This window comes from Vombatus ursinus, unplaced genomic scaffold, assembly GCF_900497805.2.
Source record: "Vombatus ursinus unplaced genomic scaffold, bare-nosed wombat genome assembly UNPS02014830.1, whole genome shotgun sequence".
NCBI lineage: Eukaryota > Metazoa > Chordata > Mammalia > Diprotodontia > Vombatidae > Vombatus > Vombatus ursinus.
In genome coordinates this window covers 44,471,500-44,489,337 of record NW_020954608.1, presented here as the reverse complement: position 1 = coordinate 44,489,337, position 17,838 = coordinate 44,471,500, and the positions used below count along the sequence as shown (strand labels likewise).

At 33.5% G+C, this 17,838-nt stretch overlaps 1 pseudogene; it reads left to right on the top strand.

The window, feature by feature from the left end:
• The window catches only part of LOC114025233, a 69,505-nt pseudogene that overhangs the window by 14,532 nt on the left and 37,135 nt on the right, over positions 1 to 17,838 (top strand).

The following is a 17,838-nucleotide window of genomic DNA, read 5'->3' as shown; positions in this document are numbered from 1 at the left end:
TCAGAAGCCCTCAAGATGAACACATTCCAATGCATAGAGGAATACTTAGGGGCCCTGCGCAGCAGTATTGCTTACAGTCACAAGGGATTAGGAACCCTGAGAAGCAGTAACATGTGCAGCTGCAAGGATTCAGGGGCCCTTTCTTGGTAAGGATGAGAGGGAACAGTGGCCACACCTTAAAAATGAATGCATTATTTTGAGTGAGGTAAAGATAACTGAAGTTAATGTATGCAAACACAGAAACTCTTCTGAGATTTTATTCAAACATGTTTTCTACTTCATCCCTTGCACAGATGTTCATGTTTGGCCTTATCTGCAGCTATATGTGCAAAACACAACTGGCAATTTTCATGAAAAGTTCCATCACTCATATAGAAAGATTTGGCATAACGACATCTGACGCTGGTTTAATTGGTGGAAGCTTTGAAATAGGTCATTTTATTTAATTAAAATTAGTAGGACATAACAGTGCTTGAGAAGAGAAAGAACTTTGTAGGTCTATACTTTAACCAATTATTTGTTGTCTAGTTCCAAATTATGTCCTTTTTTTCTCTCTTTCTCCTTCTCCTGATTTCTATTCCTTCTTCAGTTCTTTCTATAGCTTGCCATATGCAAATAAGCATCTCTCAGAACTCTGAATAAGACTTAACTCAAAACTCTCTGGGATTCTTATTTTTATTCTAAAGATTAAATAGACTCATGAAGTAAATTGTTCCATTTTGGCATTTTTAAAGAACTATATTTTCCTTCAGCATTGTTATCTCTGATCTTATATATTATCTCATCATAATTCTACCAGGTGATAGCCCATCCTTACACAGTTTTTGTCTTGGCATATCTTGCCCACCCCAATCATTTGAACTATTTGGCCATGCTAAATAAAAGATATCCTGTTCATTCTCATCTTTTTCATGAAACTTTGTTAATGTTCTTTATTTTTTTCTCCAAATAAATGATAATAAAACCATAACACTCACTATATGTTTCACATACTCTGTGAGTCTTTCTTTGATAATTTCCCCCTTATTTGAACTCTGATTATCCAATATTATTGTACTTGGAGTCAGTTTTACTTCATAGATGTAAGTTCCATGTCCTTAGTTAGTTCATAAGATACTTGAGAATAGAGATAATAATCACAATATTTCCCATTTCATCTGTCCTCCTTTAGTAATAGCCCCACATTACTGGGTGCTCAAGTCATACTGTATTTATTGAATAGCATCATACTGAAATACAATTGTTCTTCTTCTAGGCAATTTGCTGATAATTACACTGGTAAGTCATTTTGGAGCCAAATTGCATATACCAAGATTAATTGGAATTGGGTGTTTCATTATGGGAACTGGAAGTATTTAACTGCATTACCTCATTTCTTTGTGGGATAGTAAGTATTAAGCAATTATAACAATAGCTTGTTAACACAGTCTTAGAATTCCAAATTTTTTAGATTTCCTGAAAAGCACTTTTTATTTCAAAATAGCTAAATTTGTGAAAATGTGGGGTGAGCTTTTTATTTGCATTTGTATGTTTTAGAGCCTATATAAGCTTATGAACAAAGAAAAATGTTTAAGAAATAACAGGAAAGTGAATGAGGTGTTTATAACTTTCCATGCAATGTGTACTTCATTTCAGTGTTTAGCAACCAGTAGTTTTATCAGCTAGGGGAGGAGAAAAAAGCATCAGTTAAGCAGGTCAATTGACTAAATGAATAGTTCCCTTATCTTAGACTATATGACACAGGAAAAAAAAAGCAAAGGAGTAAGGTTCAGGATTGATGCCTGGCTATTTTCTAATTCCAAATTAGATATTGTCTATGTAGCAATTTTCAAAATATTTAACTTTTTTAAAGAATCTGTGATGTCATTAGGATAGGGAATTCTTGATGAGGAAATTCCTTATAACTATGATAATTGGTACCTGCTTTTCAATTTATAATTTTGAAAGATTGTCAGGAGCACTGAGAGGTTCAATGATCTTTCCTGTGTTGCACAGCAACTATGTATCAGACCCTACATGAATCTGGATCTTCTTGACACTAAAGCCAACTATCCATTTTTCAGCCCTGCACATCTGAATTTTTTAAAATGAAAACTTATGTTGTTTAGATAGCAAAAGTTCTGCTTCATCCTTGATAGGTAAAATAAACTGTATATTATTTCACTTATTTGATGTTATTCTCATTTCCAACCCTTAACCTAGACTTACGGGCTGGCTAGCCATATGGCAAGTTTTAATGAACCCTTGTGCCTCTTTGAGGAGCATGATAACTAAAATGCTCATGGGACCCTATCGATGTGTTTTACAAACATTTTAGTGTCTGGTTTACTTCTATGTGGCAAAAGAATCCTCTAAATTAAATTTTCAAACATCATAGAACATAGGAGTTATTATAAAGAACATGAGTCCTAGAATCAGAGCAACTATACCCAAGTTTTGACTCTGTCATTTCTAGCTGAGTGACCCTAGATCCTAGTGGCCCTACAACCCTCTGAACTTTAGATCCTCATCTGTAAAATTAAGGGGTTGCACAGAGTATGTGGATGGTCTTTAAATTTCCTGAGATTTCTCCCATTCAATACATGACTTTAGTCTAAAACATTTGTGGTGGCAGTTGCATGCTTTTTTGTTTGTTTTCTTTTCTTGTGGAGGCTTTTCAGAGTACTTTTGAATATAAGATTGCAACCTTTAAAGAATGAAGTATCTTGAAAGATCCCCTAGTTTTGTGTGCTTTTAATTTTTTACTATAGTCATTCTTCCAGTATGTCAGGTTCATAACTTTGATGTTATCCTAGACTCCTCATTATCCCTTACCCTTAATATTCTGGTACAATGAATAGAATGCTGGAAATGGAGTAAGGAAAAATTGATTTTTTGAGTCCTGCCTGTGTTAAAATTATATCCTATTCTGGTTCCCCTGGCTACTTCCCTACTTCGTTAGTAGAGTAAGTAAGTATGAAGTAGCCAGAATAAAGAGGCAATAGCAGGAAATAAGATTGCCAGGGGAAACCTGGAAGTCACATACAAACCATCTCAAATATTGAAGGAGTATAATTTACAAATGGTATCATATACTAACTAAAATTCACATCCTAGTAATATGTACTGAATCAGTAAAAGCCATCTAGGTACTGTTTGGTACTATTAGATGCAAATCCCAGACAAATTCCAGACATCCATAGTGAAGACCAGCAGATCACCAAATGTTGCTGAAAATTTTGAGATGATATGGAAACACTAATTTTAAAGTTTTATTTACAACTTTGAAATGATTTTGGATATGTTAGTAAACTAACCCTATGGTGGCACAGGTAAGAATTAATCTGCTTCCCCTTCCCCCCCCCAAAAAAAACTATAAAATGAGCCTTCAAACTCTTATTCCCTGAGCACTCTTCCATCTCCATTGGGTCCATGCTGACTAGTGCTACCAACACTAATCCATGGTTGTGAGTGATATTCTTTGCCTTTTCCAGTTTCCAACCTCTTCTTCATGCTGTCTGCATTCCTTTACTATCCATCCCTTCTCCACACATCATCTGCCTGTTGAGATAGATAAATAGATATAGACAGATAGACCAATAGATAGATAGTTTAAATACAGATATAGATAGATAAACTTGTCCAGTCGTACTCTAACTGATGGGCATCCTCTGTTTCCAATTTTTTTTCAACACTTCAACTAAAAGGGTTGATTATATATACACATATAGATGTGCGTATGTGTGTGTGTGTGTGTGTAAAATATCTTTTTCCCCCTTCTTTGATATTATTAGGGTACAGTCCTAGTAGTGGCATTGCTGGGTCAAAAAGTATGCACAGTTTAATAGATTTTACTTTAAAGAACCTGTTTTTCTAACGGGCCCTCCAGCATCTGTCATTTTCCTGGTTGTTCTTTTTTCACCTTATCCAATCTGATGAGTGTGAGATGGTACCTCAGAGTTGATTTAATTTTAATTTCTCTAATCATTAATGATTTAAAGCATTTTCATTGTCTACTCATAGCTTAGATTTCTTCTGAAAACTACGTATTCGTATCTTTTGACCATTTATTAGTTGGGAGACAACTCTTATTCTTAAAAATTTGACCTAGTTACCCATGGTTATCAGAAATGAAATTTTAGAAATTAGAAATTATCTTTAACAAAAAAACTTGCTGGAAGATTTGTTCCAAGTTTCCTTCTTTTCTTTCAATTTTAGCTACATTTGTTTTATTTGTGCAAAAACCAATTTTAGGTAATAAAAATTGTCCATTTTACTTCCTATGTACATCTTTATCTCTTGTATGGTCATGAACACTTTATCAGTCCTTAGATCTGACAGCTAATTTCTTTTATGATCCACTAATTTCATTATGTCACCCTTTATGTCTAAATAATGCATGTACCCATTTAACATATAAATATATATAAAATATACATAAATATGCACATACATGCATACACACATATAAAGATAGAGATAATATTGATCTTAATTTATACCTAGATAAATCTAAACATTAAATGCATAAGAAACAAGTTAACAAATATAATATTAGAAAATTTAGATATGATGGAAGTCTGGGGGATATTATATGAGGATAGAAAAGAGTACATCTATTTCTCCACTGTGCATGACACCTTCAAAAAATTGACCATTGTTAGTGCATAAAACCTCACAACCAAATGCATAAAGGTAAAAATATCAAAATTACCCCTTTCAGGCAATAATACAATTAAAATTAAATTCAATAAAGGGACATGGATGCATAGATTAAAACTTCACTGGAAATTAAATAATGTAATTCTAAAAATGAATGGGTTAAGGGACAAATCAAAGATACAATCAGTAATTTTATTAAATACAATTACAACAATGAGATAACATTCCAAAATTTTTATGATGCTGTCAAAGTAGTACTTAGGAGAAATAAATATCTCAACACATCCACCAATAAAAGAGAGAAAGAGATCAACGAATTGGGCATGCAACTAAAAAAAAAACCTAGAAAAAGGACAAATTAAAAATCATTAGCTAAACACCAAAATGGAAATCCTGAAAGTAAAAGGAAAGATTAATAAAATTGAAAATAAAAAACACTTGAACTAATCAATACACCTAGCAGATTGTTTTATGAAACTATAAAATAGGCAAATGATTGGTTAATTTATTTTTTATAAAGAATGAAGAAACACAAATTATTTGTCTCAAAAATGAAGAGTGAATAAATGACAAATGAAGGTGAAATTAAAGTATTCATTAGGAGTTATTTTACCCAATTATATGCCAGTAAACTGACAATGTAGGTGAAATGAAGGAATATTTAAAGAAACATAAAACTGCCCAGATTAGCAGAAGAGGAAAGAAAATAATTAAATAACTCAATCTTAGGAAAAAGTAATAAAACAAGCCATAAGTGAGCTTCATAAGGAAGAATCTCCAGTACTAGATGGATTTACAAGTGAATTCTACCAGATCTTAAAAAATCAATTAATCCCAAGACTATATAAACTATTTGAAAAATAGGCAAAGTAGGAGTCTTACCAAATTCCTGCTATGATACAAACAAGGCTTTGATACCTAAACCAGTGGGAGCAAAAACAAAGAAAGAAAGTTATAAGCCAATTTCCTTAATGAATATCAGTATAAAATTTTAAAATAAAACAGTAGCAAGGAGGTTATAGCAATATATATTATAAAATCATATACTGTGGCCAAGTAGGATTTATAACAAGATTGCAAGGCTGATTCATTATTAGAAAAGAAAAAAAAACTATAAGCATTATTGATCATATCAATAACAAAAACAGCAAATCATATGATTATCTTAATAGATGTAGAAAAAGCTTCTGAGATAATACAACACCCATGCCTACTAAAACCACTAAAAAGCTTAGGAATAAATGTAGTCTTTCTTAAAATTATAAGTAGCATTTATCTAAAACCAAGAGCAAGCATTATATGTAACAGGGATAAATTAAAAGCCCACCCAATAAAATTCTACTGGTAAGTAAGAATGTCCATTATAACCATTACTATTCAATGTCATGCTATTAATGCTAGCTGTAGCAATAAGACAAGGAAAGGAAATTGAAATAGTAAAAATAAGCAATGAGGAAGCAAATATATCACCCTTTGCAGGTGGTAAGAAAGTATACATAAAGAACCCTAGAGAATCAATAAAAATACTAATTGAAACAACTAACAACTTTTGTGAAGTTGCAGAATATAAACTAAACCCAAGTAAATCATCAGCATTTCTATATACCAACAATAAAACACATCAGGAAAGGATAGAAAGAGAAATAATAAAATTTAAAATAACTGCAGACAACATAAAATACTTGGGCATCTTCCTAGGAAGACAAACCCAGGGGAAATCTAAAAACAATTACAAAAGACTTTTTACACAAATGAAGTAATATCTAAACAACTGGAAAAATATTTATTCCTCATGGGCAACCTGAGTCAATATAATACCAATGATGATTCTACCTAAATTAACTTACTTATTCAGTGCCATACCAATCAAACTACTAAAACATATTATATAGAACTAGAAGAACTAATAAAAAAATTTATGTGAAAGAACAAAAGGTCAAGGCTATCAAAGGAATCAATTTTTAAAAGGGAAGAAAGGTGGCTTAGCTTTACCAGATCCCAAAATGTACTACCAAGAGGTAATCATCAAAACAATCTGGTATTGGCTAAGAAATAGAGTGGTGGATCAGTGGAATACATTAGATACACAATACATAATAGTAAATGACAATAGTAAGTTAGTATTTGGTAAACCGAAAAATCAAAGTTTTTAGGATAAGAACTCACTATTTGACAAAAGATGCTGAGAAAACTGGAAAGCAATTTGACAAAGACCAGATATAGACCAACATTTCACACTCTATATCAAAATAAAGTCAAAATGGGTCCATGATTTAGACATAAAGGGTGATATCATTAGCAAATTAGGGGAGCATGGAAAATTTTACCTGCCATATCTATGGATAAGGGAAGAATTTAAAGCCAAAAAAGTGATAAAGAGCCTCATGGAAAGTAAAATAGATAATTTTGATTATGTTGAATTAAAAGGGTTTCTTTCTTTCATAAACACAACCAATACAGTCAAAATTAGAATAACCTGGAAAACTGAGAAAACTCTTTCAGCAAATTTCTCTCATAAAGATACCATAGGGAAAGAAGTCAAATTTATTAAAATAAGAGCCATTCCCCAATTGATAAATAAAAGACTGTGAATGGGCAGTTTGCAGAAGAAATCAAAGTTGTCAATAGTCACATGAAAAAAATGCTCTAAATCACTACTGATTAGAGAAATGTAAATTGAAATGATAAGATACAACATTTAGCATTTAGCTAAAGGGGGTTTGGAAAAATTGGGACAGTAATTTACTGTTGGTAGAGTTGTGAAGTAAGTCAATCATTCAGGAGGTCAATATGCAATTCTGTCCAAAGGGCCATAAAACCATACCTAAACTTTGACCCAGCAATACCACAACTAGCTCTGTATCCCAAAGAGATGGGACAAATAAGAAAAATTCCCTTTTTGTACAAAAATACCTATAGCAGCTCTTTTTGTGGTGGCAAAGAATTGGAAATTGAAGGGATGCCCATCAATGGGGAGTGGATGAACAAGTTGTTGTATATGATTGTGATGGAATACTATTGTGCCATAAGAAATGATAAGCAGGATGGTTTCAGAAAAAAAAATTAGCTAATTTTTTTAAAAAATTGAATGTCAAAAAATTTACAAAAAATCTGGAAATATTAATGAAATATATATTAAAAAGGAATAATGGGTCATGGAACAAATCATAGAAACAATTGATAAGTTCTCTAAAATGACAATAATAATATGACATAAAAAAACAAAATGTATGGGATGCAGCTAGTTCAGCACAGTAAAAATGTACGTCTCTATTCACTTATATTAATAAAAGAGATCAACAAATTAAGTATGCACCCAAAAAACCTTTGAAAGCAAAAAAAAATTAAAACATCAAATTAAACAATCAAATAGGAATTCTGAAAATGAATGGTTAAATTAACAAAATTAAAAGTTAAAACTTATTGAAACAATAAATAAAATGGAAATTTTGGGGGTGAAAAAGCAATAAAATACATAAACCTTTATCTAATTTTAATTAAAAGAGCCAAATCAACTTACTAGTATCAAAAATAAAAATGTAAATACACAACTAATAAAGAAGAAATACAATAAATTATTAGGCTCAATTTTGCCCAAATATATACCAGCAAGATTGACAATCTAAATTAAATAGATGAATATTTACAAAATATAAATTTCTCTCATTATTAGAAGAAATATAATGCTTAAATAACCATATCTTAGAAAAAGAAATTAAACAAGACATAAATGAACTCCCCAATGGGAAAACAAAAATACAGCACTAAATGGAATCACATGTAAATTCTACCAAATATTTAAAGAGCAATTAATTTCAATATTACATAAACCATTTGAAAAAGGGGTAATGAGGTTATCATTGTTTTTCTTTGGACAGAACCGATTAAGCTGACGAATGAGATACAAATATAGACTGAAAGAGGTGAGGAGTAAATGAGAGAAAAGGAAATGAAAGCCACAAATATAGACAGTTTCTTCTAGGAGTTTGGTTGAGAAAAGGAAGAGAAACAGAAGTACAGATCAAAAAGATGGTAGGGTTTGTTGCTTGTTCACTTGTTTGTTTGCTTTAGAATGGGAAAGATATATACATGTTTGAAGACAACTTAAAAGAGTCCATGAGACAGAGAGAAATTGAAGATTAGAAAAAGTGGGGATGACTGATGTAAAAGTTTAAATGTAATATCAATACTGTATGTCCTATAATACATGGTAGTGCTTAAATATAAACAGATGCATTCAAATATACATATATATACATGTACATACATACATACACACATTCATATATACACATATGTATATATGTGTACTTATATTTTATATAGATATAGATATATCTTACTGTCAGTGAAATATTTGTTCAAAAGTTATATTACATTTAGAAGAATGGGATGAGAATATACACAATAGCGAAAGAAGGATGACCGAGCAAATCTGGTTTAGGGCTTTAAGGGCCTAAGACAAAACCACACCCTCAGTTAATCTAACTACAGAGTTTAATGATAGCAGACTTTCTAGCAGTCATACAAGAATGGTAAGAGATATGTACACCACTACCTCATTGCTATTCCAGTACTTCACTTAGATCTGATTTGAGGAATTGAAGTCCCATGTATGTATGGGAGATGACAAGAATTGATAAAATTCAAGCTGCTATTGCCTCATTTCTATCCCCCCCATATATATATATAGCAGCTTGAATTTATATATATATAATATATATATATATATATGCACCCACACTATATATAATATATATACAATGTATATAATATATATTATATATGTGCTTATATCTGATTTATATATATACATATGCTTTAAATAAATATATATACTTAGATATAATATATTACTCATATGTATATGTCAGCATATATAAACATACAAACAGAAAGTTATATAATAATAATATGTAATAGTTAACACTTAAATAGTGTTTATTATATGCCAGGCACTGTGCTAAGTACTTTACAATTATTATCCCATATGGTCATCACAACTCTTGGAGGGAGATGTTATTATTATTCCCATTTTATGATGAGAAAACTGAGGCAAACAGAGGTTAAATGACTTGCCCAGGGTCACACAGTGTTTGAGGCTGAATTTGAACTTAGGTTTTCCTGACTCCAGGTCTAGTACTCTATCTACTGTGCCACCTAGCTGGCCTACCATGTATACATGTTGCCTTTCAACATGTATCCTGGAATACAGGGATTGTTTTATTTTCTTGCCTTTTACTCCTAAGATCTGATACATAATATGAATTAATAAATCTGTGTTGATTGAGTCGAGCTACTTTCATAAATATACACCAGTCATACTATCTCTCACTCTGTATGCCCCTTCTCATCTTTGAAGTAAATTATGTTTTGGAGAAAGTGCCATCTACTTTCCCTTCTCTTTTTAGGGTTTTAGAGCTTTTGGTTATTTGTGATCTCTGCACAGGACAACTTCTTTGTTCCACCAATGGCTAAATGACTGATCAATTTGATGTTTAGATAGGAACTAACATATCCCTATACTAACCTGTGAATCTGTAAAGGTACACAAACACAAATTATACAGAAGATAATTTTTTTTCATCCCTTTAACTTTACTTCATGTCTCCTTTAGCCTTTAGCTGCTAGTATTACTTGAGGAAAGCTATATTGCTATTTCTGAGGGGCATTCTTTGTCCATCATCTCCCACTAACTCGAAAAGATAGACAGGAAAGCAGAGTAAAGTTCAATGTATAGGTGTATTGGAGTGAGAATAATACAAGATGAAACTGGTCTACAGCAGAGGTTCCCAAACTTATTTGGCCTACTGCCCCCTTTTAAAATAATTACTCAGTGCCTTCCTCTCCAGAAATCTACTTTCTTTAATTAACCCTTGAATGTTTTATGAAATTTACATCATTTCAAAAAATATATAAAATGTTCTTAAAATCATGCATCTTAAATTTAATAATTTATTGTAAATTTTTTATTTTTCCTGCAATGAAATTTTGATGATGCAATATTGTGTAATGTAACTGAATAGTATCAGTAAGGTATTGTAAACAAGTCATTATATCATTACATGCACATATTCCTGCCAATGCATGCTGCAATTCCCAACAATGCACCATACAACACCTGCCAACACTTGTTTGTTAAGACCTGTTGGCAGACTTGCCTACTGATCAATTGTAACTTGAATTTTATGTGTTTATTTGGAAAATAATGTAATCACTACAAATTTAACTCTGTTGCACAACAAATGAAACATGTATAAATGATTTTTCAAAATTTTCTTATATTTTCTTCTTTCTTTATGCTTCTACCTCCCCCTTATTTTTATTTAATGCCCCACAATTGTACCCAAAGATTCTACCGCCCCCCCAGATCATTCTAGCACTCCCCAGGGGGTGGTATCACTCACTTTGGGAACCTATGACAGGATGAGGGTATATATAATTATGAATACCTTATAACTTTAGTATTCCAAATATTTTATCCTAGTTACAAGCATGATACATCATTAAATGTTAAGACTCTTGGTAACTCAACGGTTACCTACATTCCTTGCACAACTGATCAACATTCAGCTGAAAATAAGACATCACCAATACTATTAGAATCAGGTAAGTATCATTCATAGTTCATGCATTAAGCATTATTCTTTAATAAAAAAAAACTTTAAGAATGGTTCAATAACAGAAATATTTCTTTTTCCAGGATACAGCATTTGATAATCTATGAGACTACATCTGGTCTCTAGCTGAACTAATAAAATAAAGTCAAATTAAAACGCTAATGAATATTATATATTCAGGCAAAACAAAGATATAGCTGCATAATTAAGTATATTATGCTAAAAAAAACCCTAACTTCTTGTGTTCTAAGTTTGCAAAAATGAATCGGGTTCATCCATGTGGATATATGTAATGATGGCAAACATGCTACATGGGATTGGGGAAAATCCACTCACACCCCTGGGAATCACATATATTGATAATTTTGCTAAAGAAGGACATTATCCTTTTTACATAGGTAATGTACCTTTGTGATCCTTGGGTCTGTTTTATCCTTTCACCTTATTTCTTTTTTTCCAGAAATAAATAATATATTTGACCCAGCAGAAACCACTACTGTGATTAGTTCACTTTAGTTTAAAAAAATTAATCATTTATTTATAACATTTTTGAGTTCCACATTCTCTCCTTCCCACCTGCCTCTCCTCCACCCACTTAGAAGACAAGTAATATTATAGCACTTATACATGTGCTGATTTAGAGCTTAGGGAGTGAAAAGCATGCAAAACATTTCCACATTAACCATATCACAAAAAGCAGGAAAAATAAAGTGAGAAAACTGTACTTCAATTTATACTCATAGCTCAGAAATTCTTTTTCTGGGGATGGATAACATTTTCATCATCAGTCCTTTAGAATTAGTCATGTTTTTCACAGTTGATCACCATTAAAATAATGTTGATACTGTATATAGTTCTATTCTAGCTCTCTTCACCTCACTTTGCATCAATTTATAGAGGTCTTCCAATGTCTTTCTGAAACCACTGCCCTCATTATTTTTTTATAGCACAATAGCAGTCCATCTCAATCATGTGCCACAACTTATTCAGCCACTCCCCAACTGATGAGTATCTCATCAATTATCAATTGTTTGCCACCACAACAAGAGTTGCTAGAAATATTTTTTTGCACATAGGTCCTTTTCATTCGATCTCTTTGGGGTACAATCCTAGTAATGGTATTTCTGGGTCAACTCCACCAACAGTTCATTAGTGTACCTATTTTTCCTTATCCCTTCCAGTATTTGTCATTTCTATAGGTATGAGGTGGTACCTCAGAGTTGATTTAATTTGCCTTTCTTCTAGAGAACTTTTTCATTTGATTATGTATAGCTTTGATTTTTCTCTTCTGAAAGCTGCCTGTTCCTATCCCTTGACAATTTACCAACTGGAGGATGGCTCTTATTTTCATGAATTTATGTCACTTCTCTATGTATTTGAGAAAAGAAACATTTATCAGAGAAAGTTGCCATGTGTTTTTTACATCACTTCATTATCTATGGTATCTTTTATCAAAATTTAGTTTCCTTGATTGTCTTTTAATTAGGCCAATTTTTGTTTTTGCTTTGTCTGATATCATGATTGCTACCAGTGCCTTTTTTTGCTTCTGCTTAAGCATAATAAATTCACTTTTATCTCCCTATTTCAACTCTGTTCATGTGTCTTTATGTTTTAAGTATGTCTTTTGTAAACAATATATGGTTGGATTCAAGTTCCTGATTCATTCTGTTATCTGCTTCCATTTTATAAGTGAGCTCATCCCATTCATATTCATATTTATGATTACTAACTGTATTTCCCTCCATTTCTTTTTCTGTTTATCCTTCTCTATCTTTTTATCTTGTCCCTCCTCCAGAGTTTGTTTTGTTTCTGACCACTGTCTCCCTTAATGTTCTCTCTCTTTTATCAATTCCCTCCACTTTTCTATACCCTTCAACTCCTATTTCCTTACTAGGTAAGATAAATTTCTGTATCTAAGTATGTGTGTAGATAGATAAATAGGTAGATCTATATCTGTCCCACTTTGAACCAATTCCAACAAAAATGAGGTTCAAGCACTGCCTTCACCACCCCCGCATTTTATCCTTCACTCTAAAAGTTCTTCATTATGCACCTCTTTTATGTGAGATCATTTCCCCTTTCTATCTCTCCATTTCCCCTTCTCCTAATGCATGCTTCTTTCTCACCCCTTCATTTTTTTGTATCATCTCAGCAAATCAACTCACACCCATTCCCTCTGTCTATGCCTACTTCTAACTTCCCTAATAAGGATAAAGTTCTTAGGAGTTATATGTACCATCTTCCCATATGGTAATTTAAAAAGTTTAACCTTATTAAATCTCTTGTGTTTTCTCTTTCATGTTTACCTTTCTATGCTTCTTTTGAGTCTTGTGTTTAAATGTCAGATTTTCTATTCATCTCTGGTCTTTTCATCAAGGGTTGCTGGACTTACTTCATTTAATTAAATGCCAATTTATTACCCCAAAGGATAATACTTGGTTTTGCCAGATACATTACTCTTGGTTGTAATCCTAGCTCCTTTGTCTTCTAGAATGTAATATTCCAAGCCTACTGCTCCTTTATGGTGGAAGTTGCTAAATATTACATAATCCTGACTATGCATCCATGATACAGGAATTGTTTATGTCTGACGCTTGCAATAATTTTTCCTTGACATAAGAGCTCTGGAATTTGGCTGTAATATTTTGAAAGTTTTCATTCTGAAATCATTTTTATGATATGATCAATTAATTCTTTCAATTTTTATTTTAACATCTAAATCTAAGATATCAGGGCAGTTTTCCTATATACATATATTTTAAATATGATGTCTAGTCTCCTTTTTTGATCATGACTTTCAGGTAGTTCAATAATTAAATTATACCTCTTCATTCTTTTTTTCCAGGTGAGTTGTTTTTCTGATAAGTCATTTTACATTTTTATTCTATTTTTCATTCTTTTGATTGTTTTATTGTTTCTTTTTTATTAATTAATTTATTTTTAAATTTCAAGATTCACTTCCAAATTTTCTCCCCATCTCACCCCTCCCTCCACCCCAAGATGGCATGCATTCTGAATACCCTTCCCCTAATCTGCCCTCCTTTCTATCTCACCCCCAACCTTTTTTTATCCCTACCCCTTCTATTTTGCTGTAGAGCAGGATAGATTTCTATATCCCATTGCCTGTATATCTTATTCCCAGTTGCATGTGAAAACAATTTTTAACATTTGTTTTTAAAACTTTGGGTTTCAAATTTTCTCCCTTCCTCCTTCCCCACCCACCCTCATTGAGAAGGCAAGCAACTCGATACAGGTTATACCTGTGTAGTCATGCAGAACACTTCCACAATAGTCATGTTCTAAAAAGTCATTAGCTTCTAATTGCTCCATTGTAATTTTTAAGGAAGAATTTTCTTCAGTGAGCTTTTGGACTTCCTTTTCCATTTGCCCAATTCTGCTTTTTAAGGTATTCTTCTCTTCATTGGCTTTTTGGATCTCTTTTGCCATTTGAGGTAGGCTATTTTTAAGGTGTTGTTTTCTTCAGTATTTTGGGGGTCTCTTTTAGCAAACTGTTGACTTGTTTTTTTTCATGATTTTCTTGCATCACTGTCATTTTTCTTCCCAGTTTTTCCTCTACTTCTCTTACTTGCTTCTCAAAATCCTTTTTGATCATGGTTTTCAGATAGTCCAATAATTTTTAAATTCTCTCTCTTGGATCTATTTTCCAGGTGAGTTGCTTTTCCAATGAGGTATTTCACATTGTTTCTTACTTTCTTCATTCTTTTAGGTTTGTTTTACAATGTCTTGATTTCTCATAAAGTCACTAGTTTCCAATTGCTTCATTCTAATTTTTAAGGAAGTATTTTCTTCAGTAAGCTTTTGGACATCCTTTTCCATTTGGCCAATTTTGCTTTTTAGGGCATTCTTCTCCTCATTGGCTTTTTGAACATCTTTTGCCATTTGGGTTAGGCTATTTTTAAGGTGTTATTTTCTTCAGTATTTTTGGGGTCTCCTTTAGCAAGCTGTTGACTTGCTTTTTGTGATTTTCTTACATCACTCTCATTTCTCTTCCCAGTTTTTTCTCTACTTCTCTTACTTGTTTCTCAAACTACTTTTTGAGCTTTTGCATGGCCTGGGATTGATTCATATTTTTTTTGGAGGCTTTGGATGTAGGAGCTTTGACTTAGTTGTCCTCCTCTGGTTGTATGTTTTGATCTTCTTTGTTCACGATAGAAAGATTCTATAATCTGACTTTTTTGTGCAGTTTGCTCATGTTCCCAGTCAATTACTTAACTTTTTTTTTTTACCTTTTAGTGAGGTCTTCGGGGTAAAGTGACTAGCCCAGGGTCACACGGCTAGTAAAGGTCATGTGTCTCAGGCTGGATCTGAACTTAGGTCCTCCTGACTCCAAGGCCTGAACTCTATCTAATATACCCAGTTACTTAATTGTTAAGGCAGGGACTTGCTTCCAGTGTGGAGAATGTACTGTCCCAAGTTTTGGGAGTTTTGTGCAGCTATTTTCAGAGATACTTCTAAGGACCTGTAAATTTTCAGTTCATCCAAAGTGGTATGATCAAGGGTGGGGTGTTTACTCCTTTCCTGGCATATGCTCTGGTCTATGAGTTACCACAAGCACTCTTTTCTGCCTTGGAACTATGAGGAGGATTCCCCCTCCACAGCCACTACAAACTGCACCATGCCAGTACTCTTCCTCAGCCCAGAACTGCCACCCAGAACTGTGACCCAGATCCAAGTGTGGGCAAAGCAAGAGATTACTGCCTCAGCACCAGCCAAGAGATCCTTGCAATCTTTCTCTGATCTGTCACTCGATTCCCCCTCTGTCTGTGGGCCACAGCTCTGGAAACAGCCACCAACCCAGGGCTGCTCCAGGACTGAGGCTGCAACCAAACTTCTCTCTCACCAGGGTCACAGACCTTTCCTACTGACCTTCTAAGTTGTCTTTGGCATTTGTGGATTGAGAAGTCTGGAAAGCACCACAGTTGCACATGATTCAGTCCCCTGAGGCCTGCCCCAGGTTCACTGAGTTCTGGTCTTTGCCTGTGAGCCCATGCTGAACTGCCCTTCTTTCCTAGCCTGGAGCAATAGACCTTTCCAATCAACCATCCAGGTTGTCTTGGGCTTGAAATTTGTTTCACTCTGCCTTTTTGTGGGTTCTGCTGCTCTGGAATTTGTTTAGAGCTATTTTTATAGGTATTTAGAGGTGTTTGGGGGAGAGCTCAAGCAAGTCACTCCTTTTACTCCACCATCTTGACTCTGCCCCCTGTTTTATTGTTTGTTAATGTCTCATGGAGCATTAGCTTTCCCTTGCTTAATTTGAATTTTTGAGTAACTGTTTTCTTTAGCTAATGTTTTACCTACTTTTTCATTTATGCTATTCTGCTTTTTAAGGAGTTCTTTTCTTCCCTGAATTTTTAATGCCTCTTTTACCATTAGGCCAATTTAAGGTGCTTTTTTCTTTAGTATCATTTCTGTCTCTTTTACCAAGCTGTTAATTCTTTTTTTTTTCCATGATATTCTTACATTATTCTCATTTCTATATGAAATTTCCTCTGTCAGCCATCTCTTTCTTTAACTCTTCTAGGAATTCTCTTTGGACTTACATCTAATTATCATTTTCCTTTGAGGCTTTGGTTGTAAGGGTTCATACATTGTTGTCTCTTTCTGAGTTTCTGTCTTTGTCTTCCCTGCCACTATAATAGCTTTTTATAGTCAAGTTCTTTTTATTGTTGTTGTTTGCTCCTTTTCCAGTCTATTTCTTGACTGAACTTTATGTTAAAGTTGAGTTTTGCTCACCTGGGTATTGGGAGGCACTGTTCTAAGCTTCAGGCTTTTTAATGCTGCTGTTTTAAGAGCTAATAATGGGAGTGTGCAAGTTTTTTGTGCTTCCAATGTAGTGTGATCTGGGTAGAGGTGACTGCTTTCCTGTGGTGTGCACTCTGGTGTTTACCCAGGAAGGACCCTAATCCCCTGTAGCTTCAAGAACTAGTGTTTCTCTTGACCCTGGAGCTGTGCCTAGGTCTTCTACTTTCCTTCAGCCACAAGTGGTCAGGCCCTCTGCTTCCTTGTGAGTTATGAAAATATTTCCTCTCATTCCTCTCTGCCTTGGAACAGAAACCCAGAACTGCATATGAGAAACAAAGTTGCCAATCGGCTCCAGCTGCACCTAGTGCCAGGAAAGACTCTGTAATTTTTTTCTGATCAATTGTACAAAGCCCTTACTTTCTTTGGGCTGAGAGCTCCTGAAGCTGCTACTGTTGTTATCACATCTGCTTCCAAGGCCTAATTTGCTGGTACTATTACCATGTACGTTCAGGTTTCACAGACTTTTTTTTTTGCTGACCTCCTGAGTTTTCTTGGGCTGGAAAAATGTGTCATCCTCACCTTTTGGTGGCTGTGCCATGCCAAAAATTTTGAGTTGTAATTTTAAAGTTTTTTAGAAAGGAATGTTTGAAGAGTTTGGCTGGGTTGCTGCCTCTAATCTGCTATCTTGACTTTGTTGTTGATATTTAAAGGATTTTATTATCAAGCAAAGTAAAGATATGAAAATATGCTAAATTAACAAAGAGGAAAATTATAGAAAGGGTAATTATTGATTCTGTTCCTTTATTCTCAATTA